A 23,211-nucleotide genomic window follows, 5' to 3' on the forward strand; every position below is an offset into this window, starting at 1 on the left:
TGATTAATGGTGGCCGGACTGCACATTCCGTTTTCAAATTGCCGTTTAATCTTGCAAGCGAAGATATCCCAATATGCACCATCACCATAAACCGTGGGTGGGGAGTTCCTTTGCATTAGTGCATATTAATACGAGGGACGAGTGCACAATGTTACACAAGCATGCATTAGAGGCATTAAATCACAACCTGCAGGACATCCGCGGCAACCAGGCGATGATGGGCGGCGTTGTCGTTTTGCGCACAGGCGATTTTAGACAGACTCTGCCAATTATTGAGAGGGCCACACCGGCGGATGAAATAAACGCATTTCTCAAGGCGTCGCCTCTGTGGTCTAGGACTGAAAAGCTCCATCTTATGTGCAACATGCACGTCCAACTGTACAACGACCATGAATCAGGTGGTTGTGGAGAGGATCGTCTAGAAACAGATGCAGATGGAATAATTCTATTTTCAGAAGAATTTTATTATCCAGTGGCTACAGAAGATGAACTTATCATGAAAGTTTTTTCCAATTCGGAGATTAATATAAATAATGAAGAATGACTGCGTAAAAGGGCAGTACTGTCGCCAAAGAACAAATAAGTCAATAAAATAAACAAAAAAAAAAAAAAAAAATTAGATATGATCGTTGGAAATTCAAAACTATACACATCCATAGAAACTGTGATGGCTAATGACGATAATACTGCTTACCCCGTTGAATTTCTCAACTCGTCAGAGTTAACAGGTGTATCTTCTCATAAGCTGGAGCTTAAATTTGGCGTTTGAGCTCTGCTGATGCGAAATCTTGATGCACAAAGACTGTGCAACGGCACCAGGCTTCGTATCAGAGAGCTTGGCAGTAATATTATAAAAGCTACCATTATTACAGGAGCTGCTAAAGGAGACAGCGTTTTAATTCCCCGCATGTGTGTTATTCCAAACATCTTGCCATTTTGTTTCAAGAGATTGCAATTTCCCTTAAAATTGGTTTTTACAATGACGATCCCAGGGCCAAACCAGGGCTTAGTGCTGTATACATTGTGGTATTAGAATAAAAATAAATGTTGAAATTTTCCTGTAGATCTTTCTCAATCAGTTACAAGTTTCTTGATTATATCATAACAGACTGCTTTCAACAGCACTATAATGATGAACAGCACTATTTGATCAGACCATCAGTTCTCGAACATACACATCAAAATTACCACACGAATGAAGTCGCGGGTAATAGCTAGTGTATATATATATATATATATATATATATATATATATATATATATATATATATATATATATATATATATATATATATATATATATATATATATATATGTTCTGATGACATTCCTTAAGGCATTAATTTTCTATTCTCCTCTTTTATAATCATTCTTAAATTCTGGATATAGATTGAATGGAGATTGCAAGATCACAAATATTTGATGTTTTAATATTTGTGAGCAAAAAATAATTCATGAAGCCATAAACATGATCTGAAACCTTCATCGCCATTTTTCAATTCAGTAAATGTGATCTAATATTTTTTTTGTTGGTTAATTAATTAATCGTTGGATTATTTTATCTTAAGTTTTAATTTCAGTTCTAAGAGAAAAATATCTTGTGATAATGTGATCGTAATCCCCCCCCCCCTACTGCTGATGAGAAAGGATTGTCATTTGAGAGAGTTAAATTCGTTTGTTTCAAGCTATTAGAAGAAAAATTGTAAAAACTCTCAATTAGCTGTCATTTTTTAGAGAATAAATTGTATTTTGGAAAACTGGAATAAAATTTCTATTATGATAAATGGTTAATTTTAAATGATACTGAGAATTTTGAGATAGGTATTATAAATGCATGGGCACTCTATTAATATTAAAACATTAATTTTAAAGAAAGACCGACATCACAATTAATATAGTGAAAAGTCATCTTATGTCCTGTTTTCTGGTTAGATCTTATACCGGGTTTACACTCGGTCAGTGGCAGCGCGTGTGTAGAAAGTCTAAAAAATGCTGTTCGGTCGATGGCAAGTAATTGTCCTGATGGGACAACAAATGCTGCTGTACTATATATTTTTCTTTCTGCTCATACGTTTGCAGAATTTGGTGGTTTTTTTTTTGGCGTGAAAAATTGATAACTTATAGATTAATTCCGACATTTATTGCTTTTTGTTCTTTCTGATGCGAGGTTGTGTGTGTGTGCTATTTTTTTTCATTTTATTTGCCATTTTTTTCTATAGTTTTTTAAATTTAGGTATGTTGACCTTTTTTTTTCTCTTTATTTTACTATGTTTCTTTGGGTAAATATCCACCATTATAATACGATACGTACTGAGAAAGAAAAATGCAGGGACGCCAAAATGGCAATTTATAGCCAAGCATGGAATGACTGAATCTGTCTTATGAAAGTGTGGCAAGCAGCAGTCCTTTCTGCGCATGCGCTGCCTACTGACCGTCTTACAACAGGCCGAGTGTAAACCCGGCATTACTGTGAATGAAATGCGATATTTAAGTAGAATAGTAAAAAGGTTATGATTACAGTCAATTTGAGAAACGATCAGCCTTTAAATTGAAAGAATTCTACAATTATAATGAGCATAAAAAAGAGAGAAATGTCTCTAAAATAATTTTCTTCTTTTTATATAAATATTCAATGATAAAAAGAAATACAAATTTTATTTGAAATCCCCTGAAACCATTCACCCTTTCTATGTCGTCTCTCTCTATGTATATTATAAATATTCTGAGTATTCTTATTCAATATTGATAAATCTAGCAGATTTATCAGATCATTCACTCTGTCTTTTTATATAACTTTTCAGACTTTTCGCCAAGCGATGGGAAATAAAAGGATTTTCTCGAGCACTCTGAGGTATACGTATCAATCTAACATATCCAAGAAGATTTTCCTTGCAGTAATTTCAAAGACTTGTTATGAAATAAACTTGGATGGAAAGCTGTTATTGTGCTTTTGAAATATTCGTCTCGTGGAAGAAATTGGGATTCATCGCATTATCTTGGCTTTAAAGAGATACGTAACTGAAAGTAATAGTGAATCGATTATTCTTAAAACTTTCGGAAATGTTTTCCTGAGACATTGAAGTCCTGTAAAATGTGGAAATTTCTTACTTTTTTGTTTTGCAGTTTCTAGTAACTTCGAAGCATTGGATTCAAATCGAACAAGACATGCCTTCATGTAGTCGAAATTTATGAATCATGAAAGAAGATAAAATTCTTTAAGAAAAAATTTGTTAGGGCCATTAAACATTATGTTTAAGATTTTTTTTTACATACCTATTTCTGCAGACACGCATTGATATGATGCATTAAACAAGGACATTGAAATTACATAATTACACACTATTAATTTACGAATGAAATAATGAGATATAAGTATATTTGTAATATTTAACCCTGTATGACATCACTTTTATTCAATATATAATCTGTTCATAATTTTTCGAAAGCATACATTTTACAATTTTACGAGAGCTGCGGTAGCATAGTAATATCTCGGCTTCGGAATGGAGAGTTCTGATTTTGAAAGTCGGTTTCATTACAAATCTATTATCTTTGAGGTTTGAAGCATGGTAAAATTTGACATCGTAGGCAAAATGTGGCCGTTTTGGGGAATTTGAGGAGGGAAACACCAATTCAAGTGTCCTTCACGTCATCTAACCGAGGTTGAAAATTATGACGGTCGAAATATAACAAAATAGCCGTCAAAATAACATGTTATGCGCCAGGATAACCTAAGGCACAGCAGGATTTTCCTGAGGCGTCGTATTTGATCCTAAAATACATCTGTTACAATTTATTACATTTTTGAAAAAACAAACAAACAAAAGTCTTACATAATTTTGCATATGAAAGGGGAGGGGGGGGGAGTACATTCTTTAATTTGTCAAAAAATGTCAAAATTATCATTATTAAAAGTGTTTACTGTATTTAATTATTTATAAAGTTGCAAAATAAATATATTCTCTTTCTCTCTCTCTTTTTTTTTGAAGGGGCAAAACAAAAACAAAACAACTTAATATTTAGAGATGCTTGCAAGAGATTGAAAAATATTATATGAGTTTTCTTTTTAAGTGAGATAAATTAATTTAAAAATGTCTGCATATTTCTTACGTTTATATAGCCAAATATTTATTTTTCTGTATGAAATGAATTTGATTTCTAAAATAATTGTCTTCATTTATACTTATCGTTTTTTTATTTAGAATATTCATATATTTACAATTTTGGTTGGTAAAAGCCTTAAAATCTGTGTGCCTGTAGATGACAGTAAGATAAACTCTAAGTGACACTTATATCCTTTAGAAACTCTATAAAACTTTATTTTTTAAGACTTTTTATAATTAACTTATTGAACATACTTTTTCCGTACAACTGTCCTGTTTTTAATGATGCTTTGTAATTGGAAGTATACGTCTAAGCAATATTAAGGAAATAAATACCTGTTTGAATCCTTGTTTTGGGACATTGTATATATTTAATAAATAAAAATTCCTATTTCCAAAAGCAATCAAAAACATCAGAATATTTTATTACATGAATTCAGTTTTTGCTCAGTTTATCTGTTAGACAACAGTCACTTGCCGGTTTCCATCATTCCAAACAAAGGTGAAAGCAGACGACATCTAAGATTTATCGGATTTCAACCAACTGTTGAAAAGATAAACCTTTTTATAAATTGAAGACATAAACCAATAGTGGCTGAGGAGAAATTGGATTAATCTATTAAACGGGTCGTTTCGTGGCCGGCGATGAAAAGGGCAGAACAGCTCGGTGGATGAGACTGATGTCCCTCTAATTAATTGTAGATCTAGGTAATGAATAGGTTGCGAAAGTTCTGTGGAAACGGTCTCCATTCTCGTTACGAAAATGGAGTCTGCGGGAATTATGGGGCTACTTAAAGAAGTTTGGGTTTCAAGAAGTGATTGTGAATGGAATTTATGGATCATTCGAGTAGAAATAATGGTTTCTGTCATTTTTGTTCCTTGGCTGAGTTTGGTACAGAATGCATTCAGTTTCTACCCAAATGCTAAAAAAATTATTATAAAAATATATATATTAAACAAAACCAAAATTTAGTATTTCAGATGTGCTTGTTCTTTAAGTGATGTTTGTAATAATACTGTAACAAATTTTTTTTTCTACAAATTTTGCCAATCAATCGTAATAACGCAGCACATTTTATCCCTAGTTCAGCAGCTTGCTTGCTGTCTAATCCTCTAAAATCTTTTACTTGTCGGTGACTCCGACTACTCTCACACACCACTTCCTCGCAACTTGAGAGTGCCTGTTTTATATAGCTCCGGGAGGCGGAGCTAGAATCTTCCAGACCAAGCAGGGCGTATCTGGGTGTATCTCCGTTCTTAGTGGATGGATCGTGAAAGTTCTCGAACTTTCCAGTATGATCCATTTAGTCGCCAAGCTCAGCACGCACAGGACAGATCGTACAACGGTCTTTCTTACAGTGATACTAGTCGTGCTGGGAAGCAAAATTACAGGTTTGTAACATTACGAAGGAAACAAAATTACTCAACATTTCGTAAACAGCATCTGTATAAAGCTTACTTAAAAAATCGGTGAATTAACTTGGCAGTCAAGAGTTATGTGCATTGATGAATATAACCATATATACTAAGCACAAGTTAACTGGCGACGTTTTCTTTACCATGAAATTTTCTATAAACACTTATGTATGCACATTTTTAAGTATATTGCATTGATACATAATTATGTGAATATTGAAGGTAGTCTGCCTGAATGACCAGAAATACGACACGGGAAGATAAAACTATTATAAAAAAAACAATACGAAAGAATGACAATAATGAATTTTATAATTCTAAGAAACAGTTTAAAAGAAAAATGGGGTAAAAGAGGAGTTCACATTTTAATTGAAAAACAAAGAAGCGATTCCCTAGTTTAAAGACGTGTGTGGTCGTATTAGATAGCCCGGCAGCTGCGCAACGGTTTTCTATACTTGCTATGGGATTGTGGGTGAGTTGCAGACTCGAGGAATTCTAAAGTCACGATGTTTACTTTTGGAGAATGAGGAAGAACTGCAAGTCTTGTCTCTCATGCATATTTCATATATTCTACATAAGATTCAGGTTAGGTGTTTGAGTAGAACGTTTCATGCGTTGGATGCTTTCAGTTTCAAAGAGTCATCTATCAGGTATGAAAGTTGACAACACGCATTAGCATCCAACTGTATGAAGCTAGGACCGGCAGCACTATGAAATAAGCAAATATAAGTTTTTATTTCTGTAGATTTTAGCAGTCACATATCCCGTCTCAAAGATATAGAAGTCCCTTCAGCCTTCCAGCATGATGTCTGTGTACAACGCGGAAAACGATGTCTTTCTGTGATGTTTCCCTAGTAAGCATAAGTTCCACTTTCTCGTCATATCATTAGCCGATGAAAACCAGTGTTTAGACTAAAGCGATACCTGCCACTGAACGTCACATTGGTACACTGTTCCAAACTTCAGTACTGATGCTTCAAACTTCAATTTAATCGAAGAAGTTTATGCGTGATATTGATAGGAATCCAGATATTTGGTCTTGTAAACTCTTGAGAGATCAACATGATTCTCTTGTAAACTCTTTGTATGGAAATTTGTACTTCTGCGGCGGTTGTGAGAGTTAAATTAACATTCTGGCACAACTGTTCCTCTAATATCGCACAATTATTGTCAGACATCTGTGCCAGCGGACAGTCGTGACTCTTACACATCTGTTAATGATTGATGAATTAACCTGTTAACGATTGATAGATTAATATATTCATCTCTTTGATACTGCCTTAAAATCGCACATAGAGGCACATTCGGAATTCGAGACATTTCACTTTGTGATCATTCGGATTCGAACATTTGAATAATTTTTCATTTCATAAAATTGTCTAGCTACTATCTTTGTGGTGTCATTCGTTTTTCTTAATAGTGGAGTATATTCCTTCGTACATGAATAGTTTAAAACATTTCAGGATTGTTTATCTGCGTTCTGATGTGTGAAGCATGAAGCAAGCATGAAGATGTTGATTGAAATGCTTTACGAAAAAACAAATTTTAATTTTCTACAGATTATAGATTATTTCGAACAAATTCATCAATATTTTCAATTATATTTTTTATCGTTCATGATTGATATTTAACTTTTTGGCATCAGTGTATTTTGATTTTGATTGATTTTGCATGGATTGTTATCAAGCTATACATCCACGCGCAAAACTTCCATCGTTGAAACACTCACAAATATAACATCCTCCACAGAGAGCCGTAAATTTGTTAGTAATTTTTTGTCAACATTGAAAAATAAATAAGAAGTTTAAAATTTTTTCCTAAGGATCATCTTTTTTTCATCTTTACTTCTTTATTGAAGTTAATCTAGTTGCTTGAAAAGCAGCTGATTGCAGTACAAATCAAGGGATGTTTTGTAACAGGCATATATATGTTTGTATCAAATATCTAATATTTAACAGATAATACAGAACATAATTATATACATTCTTGAGACGTGATACACCTTATAAATGTATAATGTTGAGATATTAATTATGATTACGGTTTATGTATAAAATGATAACATCTGTACTGTCCTTTATGTATGTCAGAGATAACATATCTATATAGGAAAGTTTGCTCTCCCCTTTCAGGTTTTCTAAAATTATAATGATTTTTTTATTTTGATTTTACGGATTCATCAATAAATTCTTGGAATTATTCTGTCAACTGAAATTAAAGTTTCATTACACAGTATTCAATTAAACCTGAATTTTAACTTAGTACTTTGGTTTCATTATTAGTTTCTCTGAAATGTTTTTTTTTTTAACCTAGGATTATAATATGGATTTCTGATAACATGTCTGTATTTTAACGATAGGATTATCTTCAAAATACAGACATATCACCAAAATATTAAAAGTTTAGCAAAAATCTTTCCAAAAAATATCAAAATCATTGACTGAATAATTGAAGAAGTTTAAGTTATTCTAAAAAGCAGCATTCTTAATGGTAGATATCATGACTGAACAATAACAGTATAATGTTATCTTCAGCCGGATTTTAAATGCTTTAATTTTATATACCAGATGTTTTCATTTGACGTATTTTAACTTCATTTAGAGTAATGACGGGTTTACACTCGGCCAATTATAAGACGACCAATAGGCAGCGCATGCGCAGAAAGAGACTGATTTAGGCTTGCCACAATTTCATAAGATAGATTCAGGCATTCCATGCTTGGCTACAAATTGCCGTTTTGGCATCCCTGTATTTTTCTTTTTCAGTACGTATCGTATTATAATGGTGGATATTTACTCAAAGAAACATAGTAAAATAAACAAAAAAGGTTCAATATACCTAAATTTAGAAAACTATAAAAAAGAAATGGCAAATAAAGTGGACCCCCCCACACACAATTTTGCATCAGAAAGATCAAACAACAAAAAACGTCGGATTTAATCTATGATAAGTGATCCATTTTCTCCCCCCCCCCGAAAAAAATGTCAAATTCTAAAACGCATGCGCAGCAAGGGGGGAAAAAAAAATACAATGCAGCAGCATGTTGTCTTGTCGGGACAATTACTTATTATCGACCGAACAGCAACTTTCAGCCTTTCTACGCATACGCTGCTTACTGACCTTCTTATAACTGGCCGGTATATGTAAACTCGGCATAATAATGTTCTAAGTGAAGTCATAACAAAATCAATTGCTCATGATGTTTTAACAGATATATAAAGCACGAGATAAAGATCAAGTATTTTATATTGCATCAACGTACAAAATACTTCGCTTTTTCATGAGTCTTACAAAAATTAAAAAAAAAAAAAAATTTAGTTGTAAGATTCGTAATATGACGATACGTATCTCATGTTGTATTAAGTCTTGATAGTAAATAAAATTGCATAAGTTGGAAACAAAATTGTAATTCTACTTTTGTTTCCTTTTTTTCTCTCTTATGCTTATTCACAAAAATCAAGCTAAAAGCCAGGATACTTTGGTAAAGCAGCCAGAAGGCGAATATCCAAGCCAAGATATTCGCCTTCTGGCTGCTTTAATTATTGAATTAAATAATAATTAAATTAATTATTATTTAAACCGGAATTAATTAATTTAATTAAAGCCGGAATTAATTAAATAAGTAATTAAATTAATTATTTAATTACTTCCGGCTGCTTTGATTGTTATCTTATTTTATTTCATAAAAACTAAAATTTTCAATGAAGATGAAAAAGCAATTTAAAACAAGACTCCTACATTAAACATCTACGTTCACATTTACCATTCATAATCCGAAGAAAGAATAAAGTCAGCAGGTTTTTATTTTTATTGATTTTTATTGAATTTTGCAGAAGTTTTAGAGTATACAGAAGATATTCATTACTTACCTCGATTAAAGAGATTGTCATAAACATTTTAAAATCAGGAAATTCTACTGAATTAATCACAGCTCAAAATATTCCGCCTGCGATTCCTCAAGATGTAGAAGTTAAGATGCTTTCTGATGAGGAATCTTAACAGTAACGGTTTTGGGCATTCCTTAGATTATGTGAAATATATTGTTTTTAAAACATATTGTTAATTTTTTGTGTGTTTATTGTTCTATTGTAATTGCTGTTGTTAATTGTTTCTAAATAAAATATAGAATAATAAGCGAACTACAGATAACAATGCTATTATTTGTTATAGTTAATTCTTTTAACAACAAAGAACTTCCCATTGTTAAAAGCTTTTTGGTCATTCATTTCTCTAATGGGAATTGACTGCATTGGTTGATTGAATTAAAACTAAGTGATTTATTAAAATGCAAATTTCATTGTCAATTAGATTCACAGTGGCGCTTTTGTATCCTTTTATTTTGTTCAAGGATTTCTTTATCGCTAAATTTAAGAGTTATCTCTTAAAACTTTTAGTGTGGTGACAATACAGTGTTCTTAAAGTCTCACCCGTTTACGTCAAAAATAAAAGAAATTTAATGTTCTGGTAGCTTTTTATTTCTAATTTCTCAAATGGAGGATTTGCGCGTGAATTGAATTTATTCAAATTGGTTAAATTTTGCTGACATTGGAATTATAAGATTATCTGAATATCTCTATACTATGTACCAAGAGATAATACTAAAACTCGGTTGATTTAATGCACTAATTCACTGTTTTTTTAATAGCAATATACACAATCCTGACAAATGAATATTTGTAATTCTGTTCCTGAATTGTATTATAAGCTTTACTGCTGAAGCTTAATGATAGGCGGATATTTCTCAGCCATAATTTGTTTCAAATTTAATAGCTTCTCATCCTCTTTTCCATGGCATGTCAAGTCGAGTTAGCACTAACAGCGTTCGTTATTCTTGGTTTTGGTTGTAATGATCTTGTGTTCAGAAACTGTTTGGCCCTATGATATTTGGTATGATTTAGTGACATACAGGACGTTGCTTTTCCACATAAAAGCTACAAAGTTATTTTTCATTTCATAATTAAGCAGTTTTTTTGATGGTTTCTAATTTAACGGAAAGATTTTGGATTCATTTTACTTTGAATTGTTTTGGAGACAAAAAGCTTATGCATTGAATATATATTATTTCTTACCCTAACTTAACTTCATTTTGTTTCTGGAGTTTTTCGAAATATCAAGATACAGAGAAACATATAGGGCAGAAACTGAATGTTAGTTCAACTCATATTTTCTTGGCTTCAGCGAGACAGGGATAATCATTCCGCTAAATACTGGAATGATCATGCATTTGTTTAAGACTATTTTGGATGATCAACCCAAAACAGTCTTAAAACAACAAGTCCTCTGAATAAATTATATTTAATTCATTAATTTTTGTGGCAGAATAGGCTTATGTTGAATTGAAATCAAAAAATACTGAAGACTAATTTTCCCAATGCAAGCCAACTGTTCCACTCGCTGACAATATTACATAACAGCCATCTTGCTTTTGGTAATTCTCGATAACCACTACCATTGTCAAATTTCAAATATTTCAAGCGATTCGTCTCAAAATTTTGAAATTAGATTTAAGAAGGCAATTACGTTTTGAAGTTGGTTATCATAAAGGCTGATGAAAGAGTCGCCAATTTTGCTACAATACATTTCTTCTAAATTATCTCTCGTACAGAAAAAATTAAGTTCTGTCAATAAATTAAAAAATAAAAGAGCAGCGAAGTATCATTTCAGAAAATATTCTGGATATATGGCAATGAGATTTTTCGGTACTTGTCGGTTGTAACGGCGACCGACAATTCGACAATTCGCACATTCAAAATTTTTCATGATAACTAATAATGCACTTGAGTATATTTTTATAATTTGGCGAAATGTTTTCTTTGCGCTTTTCGGTCGACGTTAAAACCGAATTGTACCGATTTCATGAAGAATAGTACCTAATACTCGCAGTTTTTATTTATAAAATCTGATAACTGCACCATTTCATAAGTATACAGATATTATATAGATTTGATTAATTATTGCTACAGTAGGAATAAAAGTGTTATGATTCGGAACTCTACTTTCGGTTTGAAATCAGTTTATTTTTTCAGAATACAAGACAGAGAATTTCAAGAGGCTATTTACATAATGATGATAGAAACTGATCAGAGTATTTACAGAAGAAGTAGACTTAAATTGATCAAGTGATCCGTACATTAAAGAGATGAAATAACGTAACGTAAAAATTCTTTCCTTAAAGCAAACACAGCATATTCTATTTAAATTAGTAAATTGGATTGCCAGATTCCAAAATAGAATGAGATACAACGCAAACTCTAAAATGAAAATAAACAGGAAGTATAAAACTTATTAGGAGTGGCAACAAAAATTATTCGTGTTTTAATCGCATTCCACGGATTAATCGCAACGTATCACACGTTAATAGTCTCTTTCGTAACTAATCAAGTCAATCGCATTCGGTTGATAATAAAATTCGCTAATTGTACTCAGTTAATGTAAAAGTACCGAAATAAAAATTAGTGATGCAAGCATAGACAAATTTTAATTACTTTTTTGCATAGCCTATCATTGAACAATATAAGCCAAGTATAAGAATAAGCACAAAATGCGGGATTGAGGAAAATGACATTGAAGTTTCTCACTTTGTATACAAATTTTATAATGAAAAAGGCGTTAACATTTATCTTTTATTTAAAACTAATCAAGCTTGTATTTAATGTAAGCATTTATTGTTCAGTATTAATGAACCAATACTGCAAATACTGGAATCATCATATACTTAAGACCCATCTCTAAAACTACTGTCATTTTCTTTTCTTTAGGGCATTTATATTATGTTGACATTCTATGCTATTTTTTTCTTGCTATTTTATTCACGTTATGCGACTAACACTGAGGCAATTAAGCATTTGCCCCATATTATAACAGAGATAATTTAAATATGAATCATTCCCTAGAAACAATGTGTCATTTAAATAGAAATAAGGTAGAAAAGGTGAAATAATAAGCACCGCATACAAATTTTATTTAACATCCTGTCCTGAATTCGCTTTCAATTTATTTAAAAGCTTCGTTTCCGAGGAACGACCAGAGCAAACTCTAACTTTGACATTTTAAGAAATATTCTTAAAAAAATAAAGCTGAACAAATACAGCAATGGAATCATGTAAAAAGTAAATTTGTAAACTCCGAAAACTATAGAAAATTGATTTTTATTCAGTTTTAAATCATATTACGAGTACGTAAATACAGAAGAGGAAAAAAGGAATAAATTTTAATAATTTGTTTTCCACTTTCGTTTACGACTTTGGTTTTTGAAAAAGATTTGAAATATATATATATATATATATTTTATTTTCTTAATCGCAAATAAATACGTAGTATAAGAGACAATTCACTTTTGTATCTTAAATCACAATGCACATGGACGTTTAGCAATCGTCAACATACAAGAGAATGAGTGCCGATATCACAGTTTAAAAAATTGCTTTCTTTTGAGTTGTTGACAAACGCTTAAACCTTATTTTTAATTATAACAAAGAGGTAGATTTTAAATGATTTCTCTCATTTTTAACTAAGTTATATTTTTTGAGACTCGTATTGAATAAGTAATTAGGCTTCAGATTTTTTCTTTTAGAATCTGAATTGATACTACTTTTGCATGATGAAAGATTTTACTATATTGATGTCAGTTATTTGCGAAAGAGCTTTCTTTATTAATGTGTGTGAAAATTGTATCGAGATGTTCAATTAAGAATCAATTGTTTCTTTTGTTGAGAAGTTCCAGCTTTTTTTAAAAAAAATAAACAAAGTTGTTTTAAATCCTTAGGACTGTTTAATGCTTGATCTCAAAATTCACTATTGTTTTCATTTTATTAATAGAAATTTTCTGAAATAATTTATTTGCACGTAAGGAAAGGAAAATAATAAAAATGAAATTACAGTATAAAATATATTCGTATTATTTGTTAAGTTAAATGAAACAGAAGAGCCCCCCCCCCCACACACTAAAGTAATAAATTTAATAAACTGATACCAGTGTCTCGCGAACATTACGTCTCGAGTTAGCTAAGGTATCATACGCTGGAATGAATCAACGTCGTCTTTTTGAACTGTTATTGAATTTTTAGATAGGATATTAATAATGATATAAAATGAATTTTAGTATGATCATCAAGACTGTCAAAAGATTTTTCAAACTTGGAAGGAGTAGGAAATCTATGGTAACTAAATTTAATTTTAACAAGATCTTGTTGCATTCAAAGGAATCTATTATACTGTGTTGAAAGAAAAAAAGACTATACATACGCTGAACATGTTAATTGGGATTTTTTTTGATAATTTATCAGAAACTGCAAATTGACTAGAACCTGTGAATTCCAGACAGATGATTCCAAAGATGAATTCCGTGAAAGATTTCCAGAGATGAATTTTAACCATACAGCTTTTGGACATTATTTGGATTATATAAAAAAACATTGTTAGAAACTGCTTCTAATTGCTTTGGGACGATAATTTACGCACAAGTAACAATATTATGCTTTGTTGAAACCCATTCTACCATCAACAATGTTTTCATCGTTAAAATATTTTGATTATTACCTCTAAAATACTGTTGAATTCCAGAAATTCGAAAATGTAACTAAGATGGGGTATGTTAACAATTTCTTAACAATTTAAAGAAGGATAATGTATTTAATTTTTTAAATTATCTTATGAGATAACAGAAAATCCTATTTCCCATTAGGAGTGTTATGTATTTTCCTATGCAAAAGCCTTAACATTCATTTTTATGACTTGATGAAGAGAGTTATCGCTAATACTTGGCAGGATTTAGTTTTGGCTAACCGAAAAAAAAAACACTATAATAAAAATTTTTTGTTAAGGGAATTAATAAAATTTAATATGCTTTACAATTTCATATGATCAAAATTTTTCGTTGCATAAATTATAATATAAATTTTTCGTAATTCTTTAGATATTCTCTGTTTGATAATTTGTTTCCATTTCATAAAAACAATGTATTTAATCAGTTCCCCTTTACAAAATAATTTAAACAAAGAAAAACTTTGTTGATAGTAGAAATTAACTGAAACAGAATGAAATATTGTTACTTATAGATCATTCTTTGTTCAAATTTTAATTTAGATCTAGTTTTGAACAATGCTTTTAATATAATCTGAAGAATGTGCGTTGTCATTTTTGTTAAGATTCATCCTTGGAAAACATTTTTTCTCCACCATCTTGTAAAGTTGTGGTCGGAACATTTTTTGTTTTGATTTTTTTTTACATTAAATTCCTTGGACAGCATGTTTTGATGTTTATGATCTTCTCATTAATCCAGGTTAGTGATGAATACCTTCTACTTAAACAAACTTTTTATAAAACACTTTAAGAAATAATAAACAAAAATCTGTAATCTATAAGAAATATCTAAAATCTGTAAGAAATAATCGTTTCGATTCTGCGATTCCTTCTAATACGATAATAGATGATTTTAAGTTATATGCAGTGAATGGAACAGAAATTCTTTGTTGTGGAACTAAAATTTCAACCTTAAATTTAAGATTTAGAAGAGAATTTCTATTTCCGTTTATATTGGCCAAAGTTGATAAAAGGAGTTGATTTCTTAAATAAGTTTAAAATTTTAATTTATTTTCATAATAAAATATTAATTGATGAAATAACTAACATGTTGGTTCGAAGTAATATGAAGACAGTGTTTTTTTTATGATGGTATAGGTTCTTTAGATTAAAATTCTTAATTTAATATTTAACTAAATCTAATTTATCAGTATCTATATATTAACATAATGTTGAGCATTATATTACAACAAGAGGACCACCTGTTATAGCAAGGTTAGACAGCTCGATTTCAAGCTATCAGAAATATCAAAATATAAATTTAAAGATATGTTAGAAGATTATGTTATTTGTTCATCTAAAACACATATGGGGCAGTACTCATCACATAGTTGATAAAAAATATGGTTCTTTTTTATTGTGCAGTGATTATCGTCATTCAAATGCACAAATAATACGAGTTCATTATTCTACATTTCAAGTAAACGATTTCAACCATAATTTAAAAAAATACTAGAATATTTTGAAAAACTGATTTGTATAAAGCATATTTTCAAATCACTATTAATAAAAAGGACAAGGCCAAAATTGTTATTGTAAATCTTTTCTTCCTCTGTAAATTTTATGTCATGAGTATCAGTTTATGCAATAGAATTGCTACTTTTAAAAATTCATTAATGTATAATGACTCAATTTAGTTTTTCAGTATTTGAATAATATGTAGATTACGTCAATTACTGAAGAAAAAGACCAAAAAAAAATAAACTTAAGTTTTTGATAGATTGACCAAATATGGATTAAGTCTCAATCTATTTTTAGAATATATTAAGCCTTAATCTATTTCTAAATCTATTTTTGGAATAAATGAGTTGAAATTTTTAAGCTTTCTAATTACAGATGTGGAATCCAAATCCCTTTCTACAAATATTCAAATGTTTCGAATGTTAAATTGCCTGCGAATGTTCATAAACTATGCGCTTTTTTTCGAAATTATTAATTTCTGTCGCCCTTTTTTGAAAAATTCATCTGGTACTCGTTATTTTATATGAGTGCTTAAAACACGCGAAGAAACGGCATAATCGGAAAATAACTTGAACGAGTGAGTTCATTTCACAGTTTAAAAAGATGATTACTTTTTAAATAAATTACTAAAAATAATTAAAGTAAAATTTAGCAAATGCTGCTCTTCTATATCACCCAAATCCAGAATTACCCTTTTAATTATGCACAGATGCTTCTGATTGGACAGTAGGTACAGTTTTACAGGAATACGTTAGTAGAAGTTGGAAGGCGATTGGATTTTATCTGAAGAAACTTATTTTCACATAGCAAAATTACAATGCGTATGATAAGAAGCTTCTCAGAATTTATCTGTCCATTAAATGGTTCAAACATTCGCTAGAAGAAAGAAAATTCACGGCGAATACTGACCTCAAGTTCTTAATCTATGCTTTTTTACGTATCCCGAAAAGGCATTTCCAACGCAAATTAGGCAACTTCAATGCATTTCAAAATTTAAAATAGACATTGAAAGCATTACAGGATAAAATAGCACAATTGCAAATATATTGTTCAGAATCAAAGAAATTGCCATAATTAATTATGATTAAATTGGCAAAGAACATGGACAATGATGAATTTGAAAAATAGCAAAAATCTACAAGTTTGAGTTTAAACAGTATCCTCTTCCATTTGAAAAGAATTTAATGAGTGATACTTTAGTACACTGTTTTAGACATTATATACCATAGAGTAATTGTATGAAAATATTTCAGTAGTTTTCGCGGATTATCCCATCCAGGAATTAAATCAGCAATAAAATTAATTTCTTCAAAATTAAATTTGTTTGTCCGAATATGAAAAAAGATGTCCACATTTCGGCAAAATCTTTATTCCGTGCCAAAAATTTAAAATAACTCAAATTATTAAATGTTTTAAGAGAATATCAAAAGCCATCAGAAAGACTATAAAATATCTCTCATTTAGTATACAGAAATACTATACGAGAAGTACATAAGATTCATTGCTGCTATTAAATGGCACATCCATAGATTGACATTAATAGTTTCACTTCTATAGGTTAATATACAAATTGCTTAAAAGCTATCCCTTTAAAAACAACTCGGCGGATACAGTAACGAAAGATTTATGCAGTAATTGGATAGCAAGATTTAGAACTCCTAACATTTAATTACGATTCGGGGTGGTCAATTTTCGCCTGACGTATTTAAAACTCTATCAAGAAACTAAGGGATTTGATTTTCACATGCTACAACTTACCATTCGTAATGTTAATGTGTAAGTAGAAGGTCTCCACGGATGAATTAAGGCTGCTTTAATAGTCAATAATAATATAAGTTGTAATGACGTATTACTAATGTTTTTTACGCTTACGAACGGCAATCCACGATGAGACTATATATACAACAGCAGAGAAACACTATATGGAGAAAATATCAAACTTCCTGGAGAATTCTTTAAATCTAAAATAAATCATTCACCATCCAGAATTTTTTAATGCAAAAGTGTATGGAATTAACCAGGTCTAGATGGATTAAAAAAAGTATTCCCGAAACATCTGTACATAAATATAAGATAATCTCCTCGCACTTTGCTTAACATTGACAGAGTTCGGAAACAACTCGAATCCCTATATGAAAATCAATATTCTATTATTCATCGTTCACCAAAATATCTCCCTCTTACCATAAAGAATAATGATGTTAATATCAAAGTAGATAGAATGAATCTAGAATATATTCTACTATAATAATTTACGGAAACAAGAGAAGATACAACACAAACAAACTAAACAATACGCCTATGCTAGTTGAGATTCAACCCGTTCTTCATTTGTGCAATCCAAAATCAAATCAGCTTTGAGAAATTCGAAGCAGGTAAAATCCTTAAAGACAACATTAAGATTGATATTTTATATTATTATATTAATTTTACTATCATTTTGGTAATAAGCATCATTACTTGTATCAAATCTTTCTAAAGTAACGTTCGCTACTGATAGAGGAGTAAATATAATTATATAAAAATGGGAGTAAATGTAATGTAATATAGTAATAAATGTCATATTTATGATTTATTTTTAAATAATTAATTTAAAAATAACTCACAAATATTATAATAATTGTTGATGTATTTTGAAAAAGTTTCTTTTTTTCTTTTTATGGTTGGCAATAGGCGTTTTGTTTGTGTTGGCAGATTTCTAAAACATTGTGACTGCTGGTTGAAAAATAACTTTTTCTTGATTTATTTTGCTTTTTTATTATTATTACAGTAAAATATCGTTAAAGCTAGTAAATTTTTATTTTCATGTAATGTTGTTTGATCTGAAATGCAACAACTGAGCGCCCTTGCTCGAAAGAATGGATAAAAATGTAGCATTTCGAACAAACCGATGAAATGCATCCATTTAAAAAAATCTCTTACTGATATAGAACTGATCATTGTAGGATATGAATTTGGACTATCATAGAAGAGTTTGTAAAAGTGTAGTTTAGTGTGCCCCTGTTGTTGTTGTTGTGACTTATGGCACTTTACGTCCACTAATATTAAGCCGAGTGAGCGTCTCTTGCTTTTCCAGTAGCACCAACTAGGGCCAAGAATACGACTTAGCTACTTCATGTGTCACATTCGGCAAAAGTGAATTTTAGTGTACCCCTTGCTGCGCCAGCAATACCAAGTCGCCAATAAAGATGGCGGACAAAATAAACAAATACTTTCGCGGAACAGTTACGGTTACCATTTCCCACCATATAATTAGGACTTTTTACTGATAACTATTTTTTTTTCAGACTGCCCCCGGTGCTTTCTACAGATGCCTTCGGCATCTGTAGAAGGTATCAGGCAGAATTTTTTAACTTAAAAAAAAAAACATCCTACAGCTTTGCTTGCAGCGGGAGCGGGAACCTAGTAGCTTCGCTAGCACATTAAACATAAGGACTGTATAGATAACAGGAACAGTACATAATCAATTGAAAAGAAATAATGAAGGACGTTATAAGAACGGATGCAATCAAACCATTCTCCATACAAAATTTCAAACACGCATCTTCTCCTTTCATCAACTCGTATATATATATATATATATATATATATATATTCCACTCACCTTTCATCCAATCTGCAGGTTTGAAATACTGTTTTCCATCCCATTTACCCGACATCCATTCTTGCACAATTGCCGATATAACAAATTATCAAGGAAACCAACCGTTAGAGCACCAAAAGAATTACGATAACTGCTAAGAATTCCATAGAAACTGTCTTTAAAAGTCAGAATGCAGACAATTTATGAAAGCGTATACTGACAATTAAAATTGCAAAAGAATAAATATTTTCTGTTCTTATTCACATTAAAAAAAAGAAAGAAAAAAGAAAATGACTTTTAATTATAAGCTTAACTTTCTGTATTTAATAAACTTTTAATTATAATAAAGAAAATTAAAATCTTTAATCGATATTTTTTTAATTTAACATTTTTCATAATATAGTTGTAGTTCATGTACAACTCAACCATTGCAAAAAGTATTATACAAAACTTGCTAGAGGAGCCTTCCGATGGGTTGCCATATTGGCGACAAACTCGGGGGCACACTATTCTTCAGTTCAACCTCGTATTCGTTTGCACAACCCCTTCTTACAGAGGGGTACATTCACACTCCTCACAGATAGAACAAAGAAGAAGAACAACCATACCCGAACCAGGGACGCCCAGATCACGGGGAAGATGCTCTATTCCTGTGCCAGGACGCCAGCAGTGTGTCACTTTCTGCTCCAAGGATGTCAAGTCGCCATTAAAGATGGCGGACAAAATAAACAAACATTTCTACAAAACAATTACGCTACCACTTTCTGAATTAAAATTATGACCTTTACTGATAAGTATTGTTTTATCTGAGATTTTTAATTTTACTATCCCTGATTATCTTAACAGTTTTCAAATAAAGAAGTTTTTCAAACCGGCTGCCCCAATCTGTTGCTTAGAGAATAAAATTTAGAGTATGCGATGCCTTCGGCATCTAAAGAAGGCACCGGGCAGAATTTTTTAACTTAAAGGAAACATCCTACGGCTTCGCTAGCAACAGGAGCGCGATCCCAGTGGCTTCGCTAGCACATTGAACATAAGGACCGTGTGGATAATAGGAACAGTACATAATCAAAAGAAAAAAAAAAGGACAGAGGAAGAAGCAATCAAATCATTCTTCATACAAAATTTCAAACAAGCATCTTTTTCCCAACTTCATCAACTCGTAAATAAATATAATATATATTCCACTCACCCTTCATCCATTCTGCAGATTCAAAATGTTTCCTGCCATCCCATTCAGCTCACATCCGTTCTTGAACAATTAGCGACATAAAGACTTAGCAAGTAAACCGTCTCATCAGAAAAAGAATTACGAAAAGAGCAAGGAATTCCATTGCAGACGATTTCTAAAATGCTTATCGGCAGTTAAGTAATGCAAAAGGATAAATATTTTCTATTTTTATTTACATTAAAAATAACATTATAGTGTCTTTTTAGCAATAAAATTTTTTTTAAATTATAATACAAAATTAAAATATTTAATTGATATTTTTTACAATTTTTAATTTAACACTTTTCATAAAATAGTTGTAGTTCATGTACAACTCAATTACTGCAAAAAGTAGTAAACATAGCAGCATTAGGGTTGCTATGTGATCGTTTCGTTGGGTTACCATATTGGCGACAAACTCGGGGAACTAACTACACTTAAACCGAAGAATTTTCTGAATGATTCTAAAAATTTCTGTAAATCGTTCAGAATATTAAGGAGAAAGTACAATTAATTTAGAAGGGATCCAAACAAACACCAACCAAATTGTACCGAAATCTCCTCATATATTGACGTTATTCCGTTACCTCATTCATTCAATTTTGCCCACAATCAGCTTTCGTCTAATGAAATAATACAAATCAATATCAGAATTTTAAAAAATGGTACTTTTCGGTTGTAACGGTGACCAAAAAGCTCCAAGAAAAAATTTCGCCAATTTGTCTATTTCAATCGTCAAACTATATAGGATGTGATTATACAACTTGATACTTGAGTACAATTTTATAATTTGGCGAAATTTTTTCTTTATGCGCCGTTAAAACTGAATTGTACCTAAAAAATTAAGCATCTGAAGAGAATTTCAAAGACCTTTGGAGATTGATCCTTGCGCTTTCAATAAAAATGAAAAAAAAAGTACCAAGCCTTTGAGAAAATTTAAAACGTATCTTTATTGGAACGATACGTACTTTTTTGTTAGCCGGATCTTTAACAGAAACCTTCGAAATCTTAATAATAATTCTAAGGCGTGATTCTTATAGATCGGTTGATAACTGGTAATAATAATTAAAAAAAATTATCAAAATTGTTTCGATATCATTTTAAAGAAAAATAATGACAGAGGGATTTCAAAAATGTCCGTATGAATTTTCATAGCTTTTTTCTGCATAAATGTATTTTCCGTAAGAATCCCGTATGAATTTTCATAGCTTTCTAATATTCGCAGCATATAAAAAATATAATAATCGTTCAAAATTAGAACTCAAGATTTTGACATTTTTAGAAAATATCCGTCTGTTTATCTATTTCAGACATAGATATTTCAAAAACGCGTTGATCTATAGGGTCTTTGAAACCAAATTTGTAGATTTCTCTCAAATTTCGAGCAAACTCCATTCAGAAGAAGTCTGTCTGTCTGACTGTTCGAATATAATTTAACACGATAACTACAAAAAGAAAGGGAGCTAGATAGATAAAATTCGATACATGGAATTAGCATCTATAGTCTAGACATTTATCAAATTTTGAGCTAAATCTAACAATGGATTGACCGTCTGTTAGTCTGTTCTTCTAGAAACATGTTACAACGACACTTCAAAGTCACGATGACTTAAATATATCAAATAGGGTATTTGATTTTGACATTACAAATGTAGTATTATGTCAAATTTTTATTTCAATCGGTTTGGGAAAACCTAAATTCGATTTTCCGATACTATTAATCGTATGCCAGGGATTAATCGCCAACTAACTCGCCAAGGATGACACGACAGATTCACTAAAAATGCTAAATTCACATTCAAAGGTTAATATTTTGTAACTGTTTGTAAGCCAATGCTATTGAAGACGTTCTCTGGGAAAAAACCTTTATTAGAGAGTGCGCGAGAAAGTCTTGTCGAGACCATTTCCGCTGTTTATAATATAAAATTCGACAGTTGAACTAAATTTAATTGAACAAGAAATTCGAATTTTCCTTTTTTGCTTTCTTTTTACTTCTGGAATTTCAAAGATATTTCTTATTTAGTAAAAGTTATTTCAGTTTCATCAAATCAAATGTGTTCCATCTACTAATGTTTTCGAAATAAGTGACTAAATAACTTAAACAATGGAAAATATTTGTTTGAAATAGAAGTTAGCAACAACAGAACGAAATATTGTTACTTGCATGTTCATCTATTGTTTTAAATTTTATTTAAATCCAGTTTTAAACAATGTTTCTTAAATAATCTAAAGAATGCTCAAAATCCTTTTTGTTATGTTTCATCTTAAGAAATCTTCAGTTCTTCCATCTTCAAAAGAAAGAAACATTAATTTTGATGAATTCCCAAAAATATTCTTCGAATCATCTTCAAACATTTGTAATTTGCTGTTCAATCCAGGTTAGTGATAAATATTTTTTGTATGAAACGAAATTTAAAATAATAGATAAATAGGAAATATTTTAATTAAAGTGATTGAAGTATCTTGATTTTTCAATATCTGAAAAATTAGTATAAGCTGCAATGTTTAATCTGAGAACCTTAACTGTTCTTTTATATTCATTTTTACTTTGTCGTGTAAGTAGTATATAGAAAATATAGTAATCGTCAAAAAGTTCGAACTCGAGATTTGGACAATCTTTACGTTTTAGACCTCCCTGAGTTCTAAAAAAGCATTTTTGTAAAATGTCCGTTTGTCTGTCTGTACAAAGATATCTTAAAGATATCTTTGAGCTAGACGTTTGAAGTTTTGTATACGATCTTTATATCAAATTTGTTTATATTTGCTAAATTTTCAGTAAAATTTGTCCAGAGAAAATTTGTCTGTCCAGCTGCTCGAATATAAATTCACTCGATAACTACAAAACGAAGAGAGTTAGA

This window comes from Argiope bruennichi, chromosome 2 (assembly GCF_947563725.1).
Source record: "Argiope bruennichi chromosome 2, qqArgBrue1.1, whole genome shotgun sequence".
Classification (NCBI taxonomy): Eukaryota; Metazoa; Arthropoda; class Arachnida; order Araneae; family Araneidae; genus Argiope; species Argiope bruennichi.